Source organism: Xyrauchen texanus, chromosome 1, assembly GCF_025860055.1.
Source record: "Xyrauchen texanus isolate HMW12.3.18 chromosome 1, RBS_HiC_50CHRs, whole genome shotgun sequence".
In the NCBI taxonomy this organism is placed as follows: domain Eukaryota; kingdom Metazoa; phylum Chordata; class Actinopteri; order Cypriniformes; family Catostomidae; genus Xyrauchen; species Xyrauchen texanus.
The window spans coordinates 14,466,427-14,482,170 of record NC_068276.1 but is presented as its reverse complement, the minus strand read 5'-3'; the positions used below and the strand labels follow the sequence as shown (position 1 = coordinate 14,482,170).

Genomic DNA, 15,744 nt, shown 5'->3' with positions numbered 1-15,744 from the left:
AATATTCCATTGATTGGTCTCAGTTGCCTAATTTTTATCTGGTTGTGTCTCTGAATTCACTTCCTCTCTCAGTATTTTATGTTCCACATTTATTCTTCTGTTCTGTCTTTCCTAAACTCATCCCTTTGTCATTTTATCCATGTTGTGTTTGGATCACTCTCATGAGGGCAATGGTTCCCTTGGGCTCCTCTTCCTTAAAGCTGAGTCCTATTAATTTTGTGGTAAACAGGCCAAGACAGACACTGGGCAATATTCCTTCTGTCTGTTCAAATTCATTAGCTCCTACTGAGGAGGAGGGGAGCTTGGCCCCTCTGGGAGCCCTCTCAGGAAGTAAGGAAGGAAGGAAGGAAAGAAAGAATGAAGTAATAGAGGAAGGAAGGAAGATAAAGAAGGAAGGAAGGAAGGATAGAAAAAGGTTGCAAGGAAAGAAGGATAGAAAAAGGAAGGGAGTATAAGAAAGGAAGGAAGAAAATTATGAAGTAATAGATGAAGGCAGGAAGGAAGGATTTAGAGATAGTGGAAGAATGAAAAACAAAGAAAGAAAGAAAGAAAGAAAGAAAGAAAGATGTAATAGTGGAAGGAAGGACAGAAGGAAGGAAGGAAAGAAAGAAAGAAAGGAAGGATGAAGGAAGGAAGGAAGGAAGGAAGGAAAGGATGAAGTAATAGATGAAGGAAGGGAGGAAGGAAGGATGGATTTAGTGAAAGAAAGAAAAAGAAAAAGAAAGAAAGAAAGAAAGAAAGAAAGAAAGAAAGAAAGAAAGAAAGAAAGGATTTAGTGGTAGCAAAAGAAGGAATGAGAAAGAAAGTAATATGTAATAGTGGAATGAAGGAAGGACAGAAGGAGATGAAGGAAGGAAGGAAGGAAAGAAGGAAGGAAGGAAAGGATGAAGCTATAGATGAAGGAAGGATTTAGTGAAAGAAAGAAAGAAAGAAAGAAAGATGTAATAGTGGAATGAAGGAAGGACAGAAGGAGATGAAGGAAGGAAGGAAGGAAAGAAAGAAGGAAGGAAGGAAAGGATGAAGTAATAGATGAAGGAAGGATTTAGTGAAAGAAAAAAGAAAGAAAGAAAAATGTAATAGTGGAATGAAGGAAGGAAAGAAAGAAAGAAAGAAAGAAAGAAAGAAAGAAAGAAAGAAAGAAAGAAAGAAAGGAGGAAGGAAGGAAGGATTTAGAGATAGTGGAAGAACGAAAGAAAGAGAGGATTTAGTGGTAGTGAAAGAAAGAAAGAAAGAAAGGATTTAGTGGTAGTGAAAGAAAGAACGAAAGATGTACTATTGGAAGGAAGAAAGGAAGGAATAGAGGAAGTAAGGACAGAAGTAAGGAAAGAAAGGATGAAGAAAGGAAGGAAGGAAGGAAGGAAAGGATGAAGTAATAGATGAAGGAAGGAAGGATTTAGTGAAAAAAGAAAGAAAGAAAGAAAGAAAGAAAGAAAGGATTTAGTGGTAGTGGAAGAAATAGAAAGAAAGAAAGAAAGAAAGAAAGAAAGAAAGAAAGAAAGAAAGAAAGATGTAATAGTGGAATGAAGAAAGGAGGGAATAGAGGAAGTGAGGACAGAAGGAAGGAAAGAAAGAAAGGAGGTAGGAAAGGATGAAGTAATAGATGAAGGAAGGAAGGAATGAAGGATAGAAAAAGGAAGGGAGGATGAGGAAGAAAAGAAAGGAAGGAAAGGATGAAGGATAGAAAAGGGAGGATGAGGAAGGAAAGAAAGAAAGGAAGGATGAAGGAAGGAAGGAATACTAGTTAAAGATCAAATAACCACATCTGTAATTTGTTGTTATATTACAAGGAAAGCTTGATTAAGCAGATTAAGCGCTTACATCATCAAACAGTGCCGTTGTGTTGGCAGAGGTCGTGGAATGTGATGAGGTTGAGAGAACATGGGCACAAAGGCAAGAATGCTCAGAATGAACGCTCACAGGGCAGCAACACCACTGACTAAAACATTTGTCAGAGTGGTGACTCAATTCTACTCTAGTTATGATTTTAGATAGTAAAGGACAGACTGACCTGTAAAGTTGGAATAAACCCCAGTAAAACACACACTTAGACAAATACAATTGTCATCATTTACTCACTCGCATGGTGTTCCAAACTCGGATGACTGTTAGGCAGAATGTTAGCCTCAGGCACTTTCATTGCATGATATTTTTATAAAAAAAAATTATCAGGCACCATTCACTTTCACTGTTGAATGGTGTCTGAGGCTCACATTCTGCTTAACATTGACTTTTGTGTTCCATGGAAGACAGAAAGTCATATGGGTGACTTTTTACTATCCTTTAAATCAGAGGTAACCAAACATTTTCCTACACATGCCCAAAAAAACTCATTTGATTGAGGGCCATGGGCCGAAAGTAAACATTGCATTATATCAAACTATATTATATTCAAATATAAACATTGCACGCCTCTTCAACATAGCGTGGAAATCTGGGACAGTGCCTAAGGAGTGGCAGAACAGAATCTCCGCCAAGGCTCCGTTTTGTCACCAATCCTGTTTGTGATATTCATGGACAGGATATCGAGGCGTAGTTGGGGTGGGGAAGGTGTGCGGTTCGGTGGGCTGGGGATCTCATCGCTGCTTTTTGCAGATGATGTTGTCTTCATGTCATCATCGGTCCGTGACCTTCAGCTCTCACTGGATCGCTTGGCAGTCGAGTGTGAAGCAGCTGGGATGAGGATTAGCACCTCTAAATCTGAGGCCATGGTTCTCAGCAGGAAACCGATGGAGTGTGTACTCCAGGTAGGGAAGGAGGTATTGCCCCAAGTGAAGGAGTTCAAGTACGTCGGGGTCTTGTTCACGAGTGAGGGACAATGGAGCGGGAGGTTGGCCGGAGAATCGGGGCAGCGGGGGCGGTATTGCACTCGCTCTATGGCACCGTTGTCACGAAAAGAGAGCTGAGCCGGAAGGCAAAGCTCTCGATCTACCGGTCAATTTTTGTTCCTACCCTCACCTATGGTCATGAAGGCTGGGTCATGACCGAAAGAACTAGGTTGCGAGTACAAGCGGCCGAAATGGGCTTCCTCAGAAGGGTGGCGGGCTTCTCCCTTAGAGATAGGGTGAGGAGCTCAGTCATCCGTGAGGAGCTCGGAGTAGAGCCGCTGCTCCTTTGCATCGAAAGGAGTCAGTTGAGGTGGTTTGGGTATCTGGTAAGGATGCCACCTGGCTGCCTCCCTAGGGAGGTGTTTCAGGCACGTCCAGCTTGGAGGAGGCCTCGGGGAAGACACAGGATTAGGTGGAGAGATTACATCTCCACACTGGCCTGGGAACGCCTCGGGGTCCCCCAGTCAGAGCTGGTTAATGTGGCTCGGGATAGGGAAGTTTGGGGCCCCCTGCTGGAGCAGCTGCCCCCGCGATCCGACTTCGGATAAGCGGTTGAAGATGGATGGATGGATGGATAAACGTTGCACTGTTTCTCCTCCTTTATCATTTCATAACATGTAAAAAACATTACTCTGCAATTTGCATAACTAATGCAATATTTTAGCTACGTCATTGGCATACAGTTTTTTTTTTTTGGCAATTCTGGCCAAATTTTTTTATTCACAAATGTTCAATGTGATCAACTGCACTGGGGTGTTATAAAAAATTAAAGCACATGATGGTTTTAGAACATACAAAGAAAAAAATGCAAAGAAAAGATTGCGAGTACAAATCAGCTGGTGAGTTGCTGAAGGGAAGGAGGAAGCCGATGAATCAGGAACACCCTCTCTGTGGAAATGTCATGCTCAACCCCGAGAAGCTTAAGAAACACCGTCAAACAATGAGATTTATTTAACTTGGATGCTTCTGATTACTGGATGGTGTGGAGGGTGTTAACTTCACTGTGCATTGTCAGTGGACGGAGACTGATGTGAGGAGAACAGCCGGGCGGTAGTCAATTCAACACCATGAACATTTTCAGCTTGAAGAAATCCAGTCCTCTTTTACCCTGCCTTCTAGAAACAATTTTAAAGACATAGTTAGGCTTAAAGCTATTCGGTTATTGACAAGATACATGCTGGAGTTTGTTAAATAAAGATAGAGGCTTATGCAATTATATCATATTCATAATTAAAGGGATAAAGGGATGTTCTGAAACCATAGGATAGCTTTGCATGAGGAATTTAGCTGAAAATGCTCCACTCTGCTTCCCAAAGCTCTCCCGTTTCATTCACATTTGCATCCATTGAGGTATGTCGTGTCAAGATGCAGCGCACCACGTTTGATTTCAATGATGCCAATTTCTATTGAATCGTGCGTGCTTCGTAACCAATTCAGTCAAGTTTGAATATGCAGTAATGCAAATTCATTTTTCAGAGAAGCCCTGTATTTTCATCTATGCTGCGGCTTTCTAAAATCTTATTATTAAAAAAATTTAAAAGGAATGGTATTTGATTAGATTCTACCTTTCACATGTTACCAAATATATAAATATGAAGATGTCTTCTTCTAAATTTGTGCACCATTATCTCCACATTTCCAAAATGCTTTGGCTTGAAACAAGTCTTCTCTCTGTCAGCTTTATTAACAGGTTCAGAATCAGCTCTTTGGGTTTTTGATGGTTTGTGAATAAGGCCCAATTCTCTGTCAGTCTACACCAGGCTTTGTACAATTTAGAGGGCACAGCTCTTACCCATGGCCCCTTAGCTTGGCTGACGTTGGTAGATACCGTGCCAAGAATTCGTTGGCGCTGGTTGGAAGCAGACATTTTGGCTCTCAGGTTGACAACCACATTGTGGTTGTGTCAGGCAACTTTCCTGATTGGAAGATGTTGTCCAATCACTTTTGACCACTGTGCTCCATCTGACCGTGCTGTTGAGTGTTCTTGGCTGCACTGTTTGTTTCATTGATTCAAGCTGTTTGAGAGGTACATGACCCTCACTCCAACAGACAAAAGACTTTTCATTAAAGACACAATTCTACTACTAGCTTAGTCACTAGCAAGTCGTTGCACACTTATATGTGATGTACTGTTTGGGTACCGTTTTGTTTGCTTTACACTCCTCTCAGGTCAAGGTGAAGGTCCAATTATTTATAGAGCACTTTTAAAAACAACAAGTGTATGCCAAAGTGCTGTACAAGTAGTAATAAAACAATTTAAAAGAAAAGGTAACATAACATGCAAAAACACACATAAGAACAGACAAGATTCACATATCAATCACTCAAAGACTAATGAAAACAAGTAAGTCTTAAATTACGATTTAATAATATGTAAAGAGGGAGCTGATCTAATGTACGAAGGCAGCCTGTTCCATAGTTTAGGCCCAATTACAGAGAATGCACAATCTCCTTTCGACTTCAAGTAGGAGCGTGGAAAATGTAGGAGAATTTGGTCCAAAGATCTGAGAGTCCTGGAGGAATGCTGATAAAATAGGGTGGTGCCTAGCCATTTAAGGCCTTAAAAACAAATAGCAAAATCTTAAAATCAATCCTGTATTTAACAGGTAACCAATGCAGAGAAGCCAGAACAGGAGAAATACTTTCACTCTTCATAGTGCCAGTCAGTAACCTGGTGGCTGCATTTTGAACTAACTGCATGCAGCGTAGTCATATGATATATTCAAGAGTAAAGGGCATTGCAGTAGTCAAGCCGAAATGGGATAAATACATGAATAATGGTCTCTTAGTCTCATTTTAGAGAGCAAAAGATGGTACAATTGTACAATATCTAATCATCCCCTTTTGAGAGCCTCTAATTGTACTTAAGTGCACCCTCATCAGAAAATCGTTAGGAAACAGATACACAACCAATGACTTGTTTGATCCATGAAATATAAGTGGAGCTTGTAATTACCATTATTATTATATTTCCCACTCAACAATTGAGAGCGTAACACATCCTGCACCGTTTGGGCTACAGACAAGATTGATACCTCAAATCGTGTGGATTATTGAGGAGAGGCTTGCTATTATTATTCTAAGCTAAAGGTAAAACATTTCACTGAGTTTCATTGACAGATGGAGCATAACCATATCTAGATCCACCAATGAAAATCTCTGAAAACCTTTGGAAATACTGAGAAAGTTGTTTGTTGCCAAGTTTTGCACTGGCAAACACTACTCACACTTTGCATTTAGAAAATGTGGAAATCTAGTTCCCAGAAATGACTGCTTTTACAGTCCAGTTTAACAATCCAGTGTATTAATGGTTTCTAATACAATCAAACATTAGTTTTAAGATTAACACATTTCAATTTCATAACAAAATTCCATCAAATTGGTTTGAGTAATCTTTAATAAAATACAATATAAAAAACTAAATATTTGAAGTTTTAATCATTTAATTTTGTTAAACATTACATATTTCCATTTGATGGAATTTAGCCAATAAATTAAATATGTAAATCCTTTAAGTATGCTACAATAATCTTTCAGTGTATGTTTTACATACATAATTATTCTGATTATTTGATCAGTTTTTGTTTTTCTGATTATTTAGCTGCAAAATTGCATTTTTATGGGGAAAAAAATGTAGCTTTGTTTGATATATTAAATAAGTATCATGCAAAATTACACGTTTCTCCATGTTTCTAATTTAAATAAAGATGCATTCGTTAAAATGTATTAAACTTCAGATATTTATGCATGCGCATTTGACCTCAAACTTTGCCAGATTTTACTCCTATTTGAGGTTCAAATGTTTTATGTTAATCTCTTTCTATCTTTTGTAGTCTAAGGTCCGAAATGTCTTGCGGCTGGGTCTTCACTCTCTGGGGTCAGTGTTATGGGGGGATGATCTGTGCTGTAAGGATAACCCCGCCCACTGCCACACCCTCACCACTTTCCTGTACGCCCTCCGGGGCTCTCTCGGTCGCCATGGTGACTGTACCCTCCCACCTCATACCGGTATGGTCAATCAAATAAGTTCTCATTTTGAATCCTTTGTTCATTACTTAATGCTTGATGCTTGAAAGCCCTTTAATATTGATTAATCACTATTAAATTTGAATGTTTTTGAAAAAATAACCAAAATTCTACTTATATTTACCAGAGATGCTTTAAATGAATCAAGAATTACAGCAAGGACGTTTATAATGATAACAAATGATTTCAGTTTATATAAATGCTGTATTCTTCCAACCTTCTGTTCATGTAAAAATCCTCCACATGCAGCAGTGATACCTCAGGTATTCTAGCAGTCAGTTTGCTCTAGATCATTAGGTAAACTGTCATCCCATGCTTTCTGCAGCGTTACCTCACGGGAACCAACGTCATAGTGGTAGCTTCTGAAAGGAACAGTGGCACTCTCCTTCCCTCCACAGTACTAGTTTTTTTCTCTTTCTCACTTTCTCTTTTTTTGTTCATGTCTATTCCACCGGTTCATTCTGTCAAAACCCATGCTTTTATCTTCACTTTTAATAAACCTGTCACTTGAGAAATAATTATTTTTGGCTACCTGAGTGTCCAAGTGAAGTTATTTGTACCTATCGTGCTATTTTGAATGGCAAAATATGGGCAAAATCCAAAACGAACACATCTGCTGCAGGTGTGGTGAGGAGGACCATGATATAGAGAATTCTCAAAATTCATCCTGGTTTCTGACCAGGACGAAAAGTGCTGCAATTGTAGAGTACAGGTGGTAATTCAACCACATCAAATGAATGTCCCATGTGGGATAAAGAAAAGAAAATACAGAGGATCAGATGCCTTTTGTCTTTTTGGTCTTCACAAAACACTATCTATCAACAGATTTTACCCTCTCTTTAAAAAATGCTACCCTAACCTAATAATAGATGGGCCTTAATCCCTAATAGATAGCTCCCCTCTCCCTTTTATACTTATTATGTATTTTATATGATATCATGTACTTATTTAGACCCAGGACATGGAACATACTTAGCAATAGATTTAACATTATTTAAAATGATGTGTTTCATTACACGTTCCGCTTCAGTTTCCCAGTAAAATGTCCAGTGGGGGGCGTCAAAAGTCAAGTCATTTTTATTTGCATAGCGTTTTCACATCAGATGTCCTTTCAAAGCAGCTGTACAGGAAATTATGCCATAACCGAATATAAAGCAAGTAATGTTTTAGTCATCATTGTGCTATTTGATCAAGTATGATTGATTGTGCCTTAATTCAATATTATTTGTATTTAGACCCCCAGTGAGCCAGCCAAAGCAAGTGAAAAAGTGTCAGAATCAGAGAAGGTGTTTAGGGTGAATATTAGTGATGGTTTAAATGAGTAAAACATACCTCCATAACCTAAAACATTAACCTTAATCTAACCAATAATGTCCTAAAAGCAAATGAGAGGTAACCAAAATAGACACGCTCACCCTAAACTAGACCTGAACAATTATTAAATAATTGTCTGTTTGCGGTTATTTGATCTAACCGTTTATTGTACATTTTAAATTCCAATACAATTTTTTGATTGTTGATTGTTGATTTGATTTTTGAAAGTTCATTAAACAGACAGTTGTTGTAGTTGTTAATTTCACCGGGAAGCTGCTACAATACGTAGAATGTGTCTGTAGAGCATTACGTAGTGAGGACACGGGAGGCAGGTTGCTCCAAACAAAGGTAACACTCTTTAATTAGTCACTCAGCAATCTTAACGTTTTACAACTTAATTCAGCTCTTTACAACTTCAGAATTTACCTAGGCTTCACAACAGGGCTCTCTCGGTCTCTGGCTCTCTCCCTGTCTGGAGGTTCTGTTGATGTTTATATGCCGCTCTCCCCATGCTCACTGAAATTGGAGACAGGTGTTAGATATAATTTAGCTCAGGTACAAGCGCCTTTACCGATTTCTCTCCCCGGACGGGTGCTTGACCACGCCCCCGCTGCCACAGTGTCACTTAAAAGTCAGTTTGAAAAAATGTCATTATTCGTTAACCTCTAGGCAAATGTTCCTATCATTTTCAGGTTCATTTCATGATTCTTACAAGCTTTAAAATTGCAAATAGCAACATTTTTGAGAGAGAAAAAAAATGGTAATTGGCCGTAAAAGGTCTGAAAATAGCAGTGCATTTTACATTTTTGCCCTTTTTTAGGGTTAAACACCAAGACCCTAACTTAACTACACAGCAATAAATTGCAAATATAGTGGAATCCTTTGAAAAGAACTCTTGTATTGATAATTTTCTTCCTGCTTTTCAAGCCATTCAGGCCCAAGAAGTAAAGAATGGAACTTTCCATTCAATAATATGAAAACTTATAACCAACCTTTCACTATGAAAGAGCTACTGAGGACCATAAGCAGTTCACATGAAACTGCTGTTGGACCAGATAATATTCACTATCAATTTTCCCCACATGATCCTGTCCTTGCTTTTAAAAATCTCCATAACTCCTTTTGAATATTGCGGGATATTCCGCATTCTTTAAAAGAAGAGGAAATTATTCCTATTTCAACAGCAAGTAAGGATCATTATGAACTTACCAACTACCACACTGTAGCCCTGACAAGTTGTTTATGTAAAACCATGGAAAGAATGGTTAGTAAAAGGTTTAAGCTAAAGTAGCTTAAAGTAGGAACCTTTACATGTACTTTTACAGAACCCTTATCTTATCAAATGTGGATCATTGAGGGATGGTGTTTGGCTCAGCCAGGAAATCATATATCTGATTTTGGACATGGAACATGTATCATCAAGGCATACGTCTGGCACTGAGGGCCTTCAGAACATCACTAATTCAAAGTACTTTCTCTGGAGAACAGAAGCTTCAAATTAGCCCTACAATACACAACTAAGTTAAAGACCAACAAAGAAAACCCAGCCTTTCATGCTATCTTCTCACCTTAATAATATATGTCTGTATGAGTGAAAACCAAGGCAAAACTGACCTCCTGACCTATGGATTAAACCCCATCTAGAAAACATAAGAGCTGATTTAAGCATACTGGACCAGACAAACTTCTGCAACATTACCCCCTCGAACCTGGATTTAACAAGAACCAAAAATATCTTAAACCCTATCAAATGACTATCAACCACTAAGAGAATGTAAGAGAAAGGTTTCCATCACAAACTCCTCTATATACAGACAGATGGATCAAAGTCTGGAGATCATGAGTTGGCTGCATTTGTGATCAATCACCAAAAACGTGGATTATGGAACCTAAGCTTAGTTTTACAGTGGAGGCAAATGCTATAACGCCAAGCAATGATCACATTAAGACTGCACATCAGAGACATAAAAAAGTACAAATAATAACAGATTCAAAATCACAAAAATCTTAAAAAGCTTTGGCATAATTCAAGAATAACCCCTGTAGTTGGGACAAGATGCAGGTTAGGTCTGCTAGAAATTTTCTAAGTTATCAAATTGTCTATTTTTACCATGTGTACAAAAAATCTACTTGTATTGAAAGAGGGCCGAACACAATATCGAGGGACAAGAGTGTTATAGAAACTTGGGGGAGGGCTATTTTAATGTTTGACACATCCACACCCTTTTCCATCATCAACTTCCAGAACTATTCCCAAAGAACTGCCTTTTCGAGACTTTTTGAATTTGACTGTCACCGTCACAGACCAGCATTGAGGTCACCATAAGTTTGTCCACCCTGGCAAACCATAACAGCCCCATGAACCGGAGTCAAAGCATCAACCCCTCTGCTCTGTGAATGAGGTTCCGCTTGGCTGGGGTTCAGGGGGCCTGTGTGTCTATCTGTTTGAGTACATGTGTGTTTGGCCTTCAGAAGAGCGTCTTCATTGGCGCGTGAACCCACATTCTTTGTCTGAGGCCCTCAATTTTGCATTCAGCCAACCAATGGTCAGTCTTGAGTCTTTCTGGGTGCTTCTCTCATTCAGAGGCTCTGGGTTTCTGAGAGGCCCTTTTCTTTGTGCCTCCATTAGGCAACGAGAGTCAGGCGCAGCCGCTGTGGTTTAAGAGCGCTTCAAAAGACAAGATCTCGCTGCTCTTTGTCCACTTGGAGACAAAATGCTAAAACCCCTCTCAGGGAGGCTGGGGGGGGGCACACAGCGTTCCTCAACAGTGGAAGTGATGGAGCAAATACTGTAATTGGATCAATATAGCTTATGTGCAATAGACTTAAACACATATAGCTCGTAGTAAAGACATTTTGAGGAAGGGATTCCTAATGCTATAGTGCAAACCAGTTTTGCTGTTTAATAAATAAGTAAGATTAACTTAAACCAAACCGATAGTGTCATAACAGCAATTGTGACATCAAAACGCATTGCTGAAAAAAATCCATATCATTTTGTGCTGTTTCTAAGAAACTTTTGGCTCACATGTTGATTTGGTTCTCCAGGACTCGTACCCCGGTCCATTGTATCACAGGTGCAATGCTCTTTCTGAACTACACAATTTGATCACACTTAAACAAGCTTGTAAATGTAGTTGGTTATGTAATGCATACATTAAAATGTATCACCTTACAAGTCCAGCCTGATCTCATTAATATACGTAGATATTTGTACGTTAATATTAGTAACATTTAAATGTACATGTTTGGATAGACACTAAAACCGTTTTTAAATCGTCTAAAATGTAAAATTTTTATGTATAATACTGTATTTAAAGCTTTAGAAGCATAAAATATTGATGAAACCATTATAAACATATTGAATACATGAATCGATTATAAATATATTTGTAAATTTTTACTGGTTTATAGATATTTTAGATCCCATAACCCTACCCCAACCTCTAAACATAACCACATTTCAACAATATGCGAACATGTAACAAGAAGATTAATGTACAGTATCAACCATTTTTGTATATATTAATTGAATATATTAATTTATATATATTTTACAGTCACTAATCCCACACCTACTCCTAAACATAACCATAACCATTTATTAAGCATATGAAACATAACTTTAATCACAATAATTTATTCATAAAAATTGCAAAATTCAGTACAAAAGTAGTCCAAAGGGTGATTTTCTGCATCCCATGTGCTTCCTGACGGCATACAAAAGCATTGTGTGAGGTGGAGTGGAATTTAAATGATTAATCGCTGTAAATCTTCTCCTGATGCACTCCATAATGCCGCTGTCATATCTCATTCAAACAGATACATCGCAGAATACGACATGTTGCAAATGGTCACTTGAGAGCCAACGAGCATTCGACCTAACTGCCATAAAACCGCTGGTCGTAATGCTTTTTGAGGCGGCAATTTTAATATTTTGAAAACAAAACCAATGTGGGTTGATGGTTACGGTGTGCACGACTGTGCCTCAATGGATAGAGACAGAGATCATTGAATAAAAGGCTAGAATTTGGTCTGTTCTTCACAGAAAGCAATCTGAAGATTTGCATTATAGCTAACAAAAGCACGGATTAATTTTATGATTGTTTTATGGTGCTTTTTGTGCTTTATTTTGCTTTTTGGCATATTCTGAAAGCTCCTTTTGTGTCCCATGTAAGTAAATGATTACAGAGTTTTTATTCTTTTTAATATTTTAAAGTTTAGTTTTGGTTAAAGTGATATAATCCTTTAAAACGTTGTATAGGGCAGCAGAACTCACACAGAACTGAATAAAACCGTTAAAATGTCATTTTATAATGTCAACTGCATTAAATATATGTGATGGCATCACATCTCATTGATTCTAAATTAAATGTAATTAACTGATTAATACCATGAATTATTCAATATTAATCAATTCAAACAGTACATGTAAACATGTGTATGTTTCTATAGGTGTTAATATGTAAAATTATGATGATTAGATGCTGTTAATATGTCAATATTGTGCATTTCGATGTCTATGCAAGCGTAAGAGTATGTACGCTTGCTAGAGTCAAACTTTGCGTAAGAATAAATCTCATAAATTCTCATGAGATCATGTTGACAAGTCATGCACTATACTAAAAGTGATTTGATGTCATTAGATGACATTGTGTGATGAACAGGGCAAGTTTATGAACTCATAATCTGCTGTTTTACATATGGAAATTGATCATAGTGCCTCTAGTGTTTATTTAACTGCCACAGTGTGTACCATGAGATCCGTAGTTCAATTTTGCTAAAATATAGTAACATGATTCTATCAGATTGCAAACACATTTATCAGATTGCAAACACATTTTCTTAAAGACCATTTAGGACTTCAATCTTCAATGCACTGACACAATAGTATTGTATAGCCTTTATTGTGTAGTTGCATTGAGGTTGTATCCCTGTGATGATGACCGTCACTGCTTGGGTTTAATTTTTTATGCTAGATTTGGGAACTACACTTCTTACTGCGCGCATGCTCCCAAAGTGCGCCTTAGATGAAAGCAGGGGGAGAGAGGGCTGGAGGAATGATAAAAAGAGAAAAGGTGGAAAGAAAAGAGAAAGGACATGGATGCATGAATACTGCATTAGGCCTCGTCAGCTGTTACAGAAAAAGAGAGAGCGTATGAAATATTCAAGAGTTGTGTAGAGATTAATTTTTCACAATGGCCTTAGCTCTCTGTCTTAAGAGCACTTCCTCCTTTCCCCTCTTTTAATGGCACACTCTCTTTCTCGCTTATTAATGGCCAGTAGGTGGAGCTCTCTGCAGATTTGCTGCTTGCTTTCAAAATTTGTCTGTGTTTGTGCTTTCTTGCACTCTACCACTATAAGTTGCCTTCTATTCTGGTCTGTCTTGGCCTAAGAGTGTGTGACTGTGTTTGGGCAGTTTTACCAATGAACTTGTGAAGTATTCATATACCAGGTCGATGGTTTTCAGGACTTTTGTTTGTTGTTGCTGGAATTAGAGGAAAGTTAAATTTGAAGGGCCCTATTTTAAGAGCCCTTTTTAAGGGTTTGATGAAATTGCACGTACATAGCGCTAATGGGCTGGGTCAAGTGCAATTTAATTTTGGATTTCTTCTCTGGTTATTGCACCATCTGCATCCCATATATTCCATTCCATGTATAGCACCAGCGATACAAATACAGAACGAACATTCATTGCATAAGAAGTTGGTAGTGTAAATGGATTGTATGCAATTAATTAAAAGAATAGAAATATGGACTTTATATGTGCACATTAACTGCGTCCTTGTTGATTGTCAGGCATATTTCTATGACAGTGACACGCTCAATTTAATATGCAGAAAATGTGATTCTCATCAGGATTTAGTTTTCACACAAATCATGGCTAGTATTAACAATGATTGTATCAGCATGCACATTACTTCTTGATTTTGATTTTGAACAATTTTATTCAGAAATAAGCAAAAAGTATTTCTAAATTCAAAGTCCACTTCAAATGAAACCAAAATATAATCAAAATAAAGTAGTGGCCAAAAAAAATCATATCAAATCCAAACATTTTACCCTCTCCATCTTCTTCCATCGGCACCTTTTGTAGTGACTAAAAAAATCACTATGACAACAGGTGGAACAATACCAATAAATATTAGATCATAAACACCGTGACATAATCGACATAAAGACGTGAACTTTATTACCACCTGCTGGTGGAATCTCCAAACTGCAAATGTTGGAACTGAGTTTAGACTTTGCACTAAAAACAGACGTGGTTCTAAAATATATTAGCGCAATTACTTATTTCTCAGGCAAATAGCAAAGTGCGCCACTCCGTGTACAACACAATCACTTACGCCCACAGATAGCACAAGCACTCCCACCCACGGCCACTTGCACTTTGTGCTGGCATGAAAATTGCGCTTAGAATTAGTACTCTGGAAATTGGGTAAGACATAGCAAACAGTCATTGCACATTGCGCTGTGTTTTGCGCATTTACGAAAATAGAGCCTAAAATGAGTTATTTCTGCATCAACAAAGTAGAACTGCAAAAATAATTAATGTTTTCAGTCAGGTTTCTTAAACGATTTCCCCATCTTTCATTTGTTGGACAAACAGACACCAATGGTCGAGTCAGTGTTTCCGTCTTGGGCTCAACAAAGAGAGCAATGCCACAGAGTCACAGTGGTGAATCAACCCATGAATGGCTTAAATATTGTTGACTCTGCATATTAAGCTGGGATAGGATTCACACTTCACTTTAAAGGGGATTTGCCTACAAAGTTTGAAGCATAAACGTATGTGACACATGTGCAGCACAATGAGCTTGATGAGCTGTAAGGCATATTTAAAATGCTTTAGATTTTTTCAAAACATTTTTACACCATTTAACAGCAGATATTTATGGAATTTTCCCTCTGACATTATGAAAACAAAGCCATGGGAAAAATCTTTGGCCTGATTCAGACTCGGATGGGATGTTTGGATCTTTCTCTGAGCTCTGATGTGGGTTCATGATCCTGTTTGTCCAGATTTGTGACGTATGGCGACACGGCATGAGTCGTGTGATCAAAGAAAGAGAGACAGACAGATATGGAGAGCATGTGATTCAGCGAATCAAAACGCACAATGTGTCCGAGCACAAAATGAATGTTCCACTCTGATCTGATTGATTTAATCTTACATGACTCAAACACAGCAGTTTATAGAGGCTGCATTAGATAGTCCAGATGATATCCTTACCAAAGAAAACCTAGTTTGGGTGTTACGATTGATACTTATTCAAGTGCTTATTCAAGCATCCAAATATAATTTTGGGTTATAAAAGTTAAGCATAAAAGGGATGCTTAATGACTCTGAGTTGTGCTTGCCTTTGCAAAACTTGCCGCCTTGATGATGCCGTGTTGTGTGTAGTTGCCAGAATGTAGTTGCTACAAGCCTGGAATTTTTCCATCCTATTTTCTCATCTGCCAGGCCAAAATTACAAAAACGAACTAATTTAGTAATTAACAAAAACAATTGTCATCTTTTTTATGCTGCACTTCTGCTAAAGTTATTTTGTCGTCCATTGTGAATATTAAGTGT

The 15,744-nt window shown here is 38.1% G+C and overlaps 1 pseudogene; it reads left to right on the top strand.

The window, feature by feature from the left end:
* Nucleotides 1-15,744, top strand: part of LOC127621800 (elongator complex protein 4-like) — an 89,665-nt pseudogene that overhangs the window by 26,802 nt on the left and 47,119 nt on the right.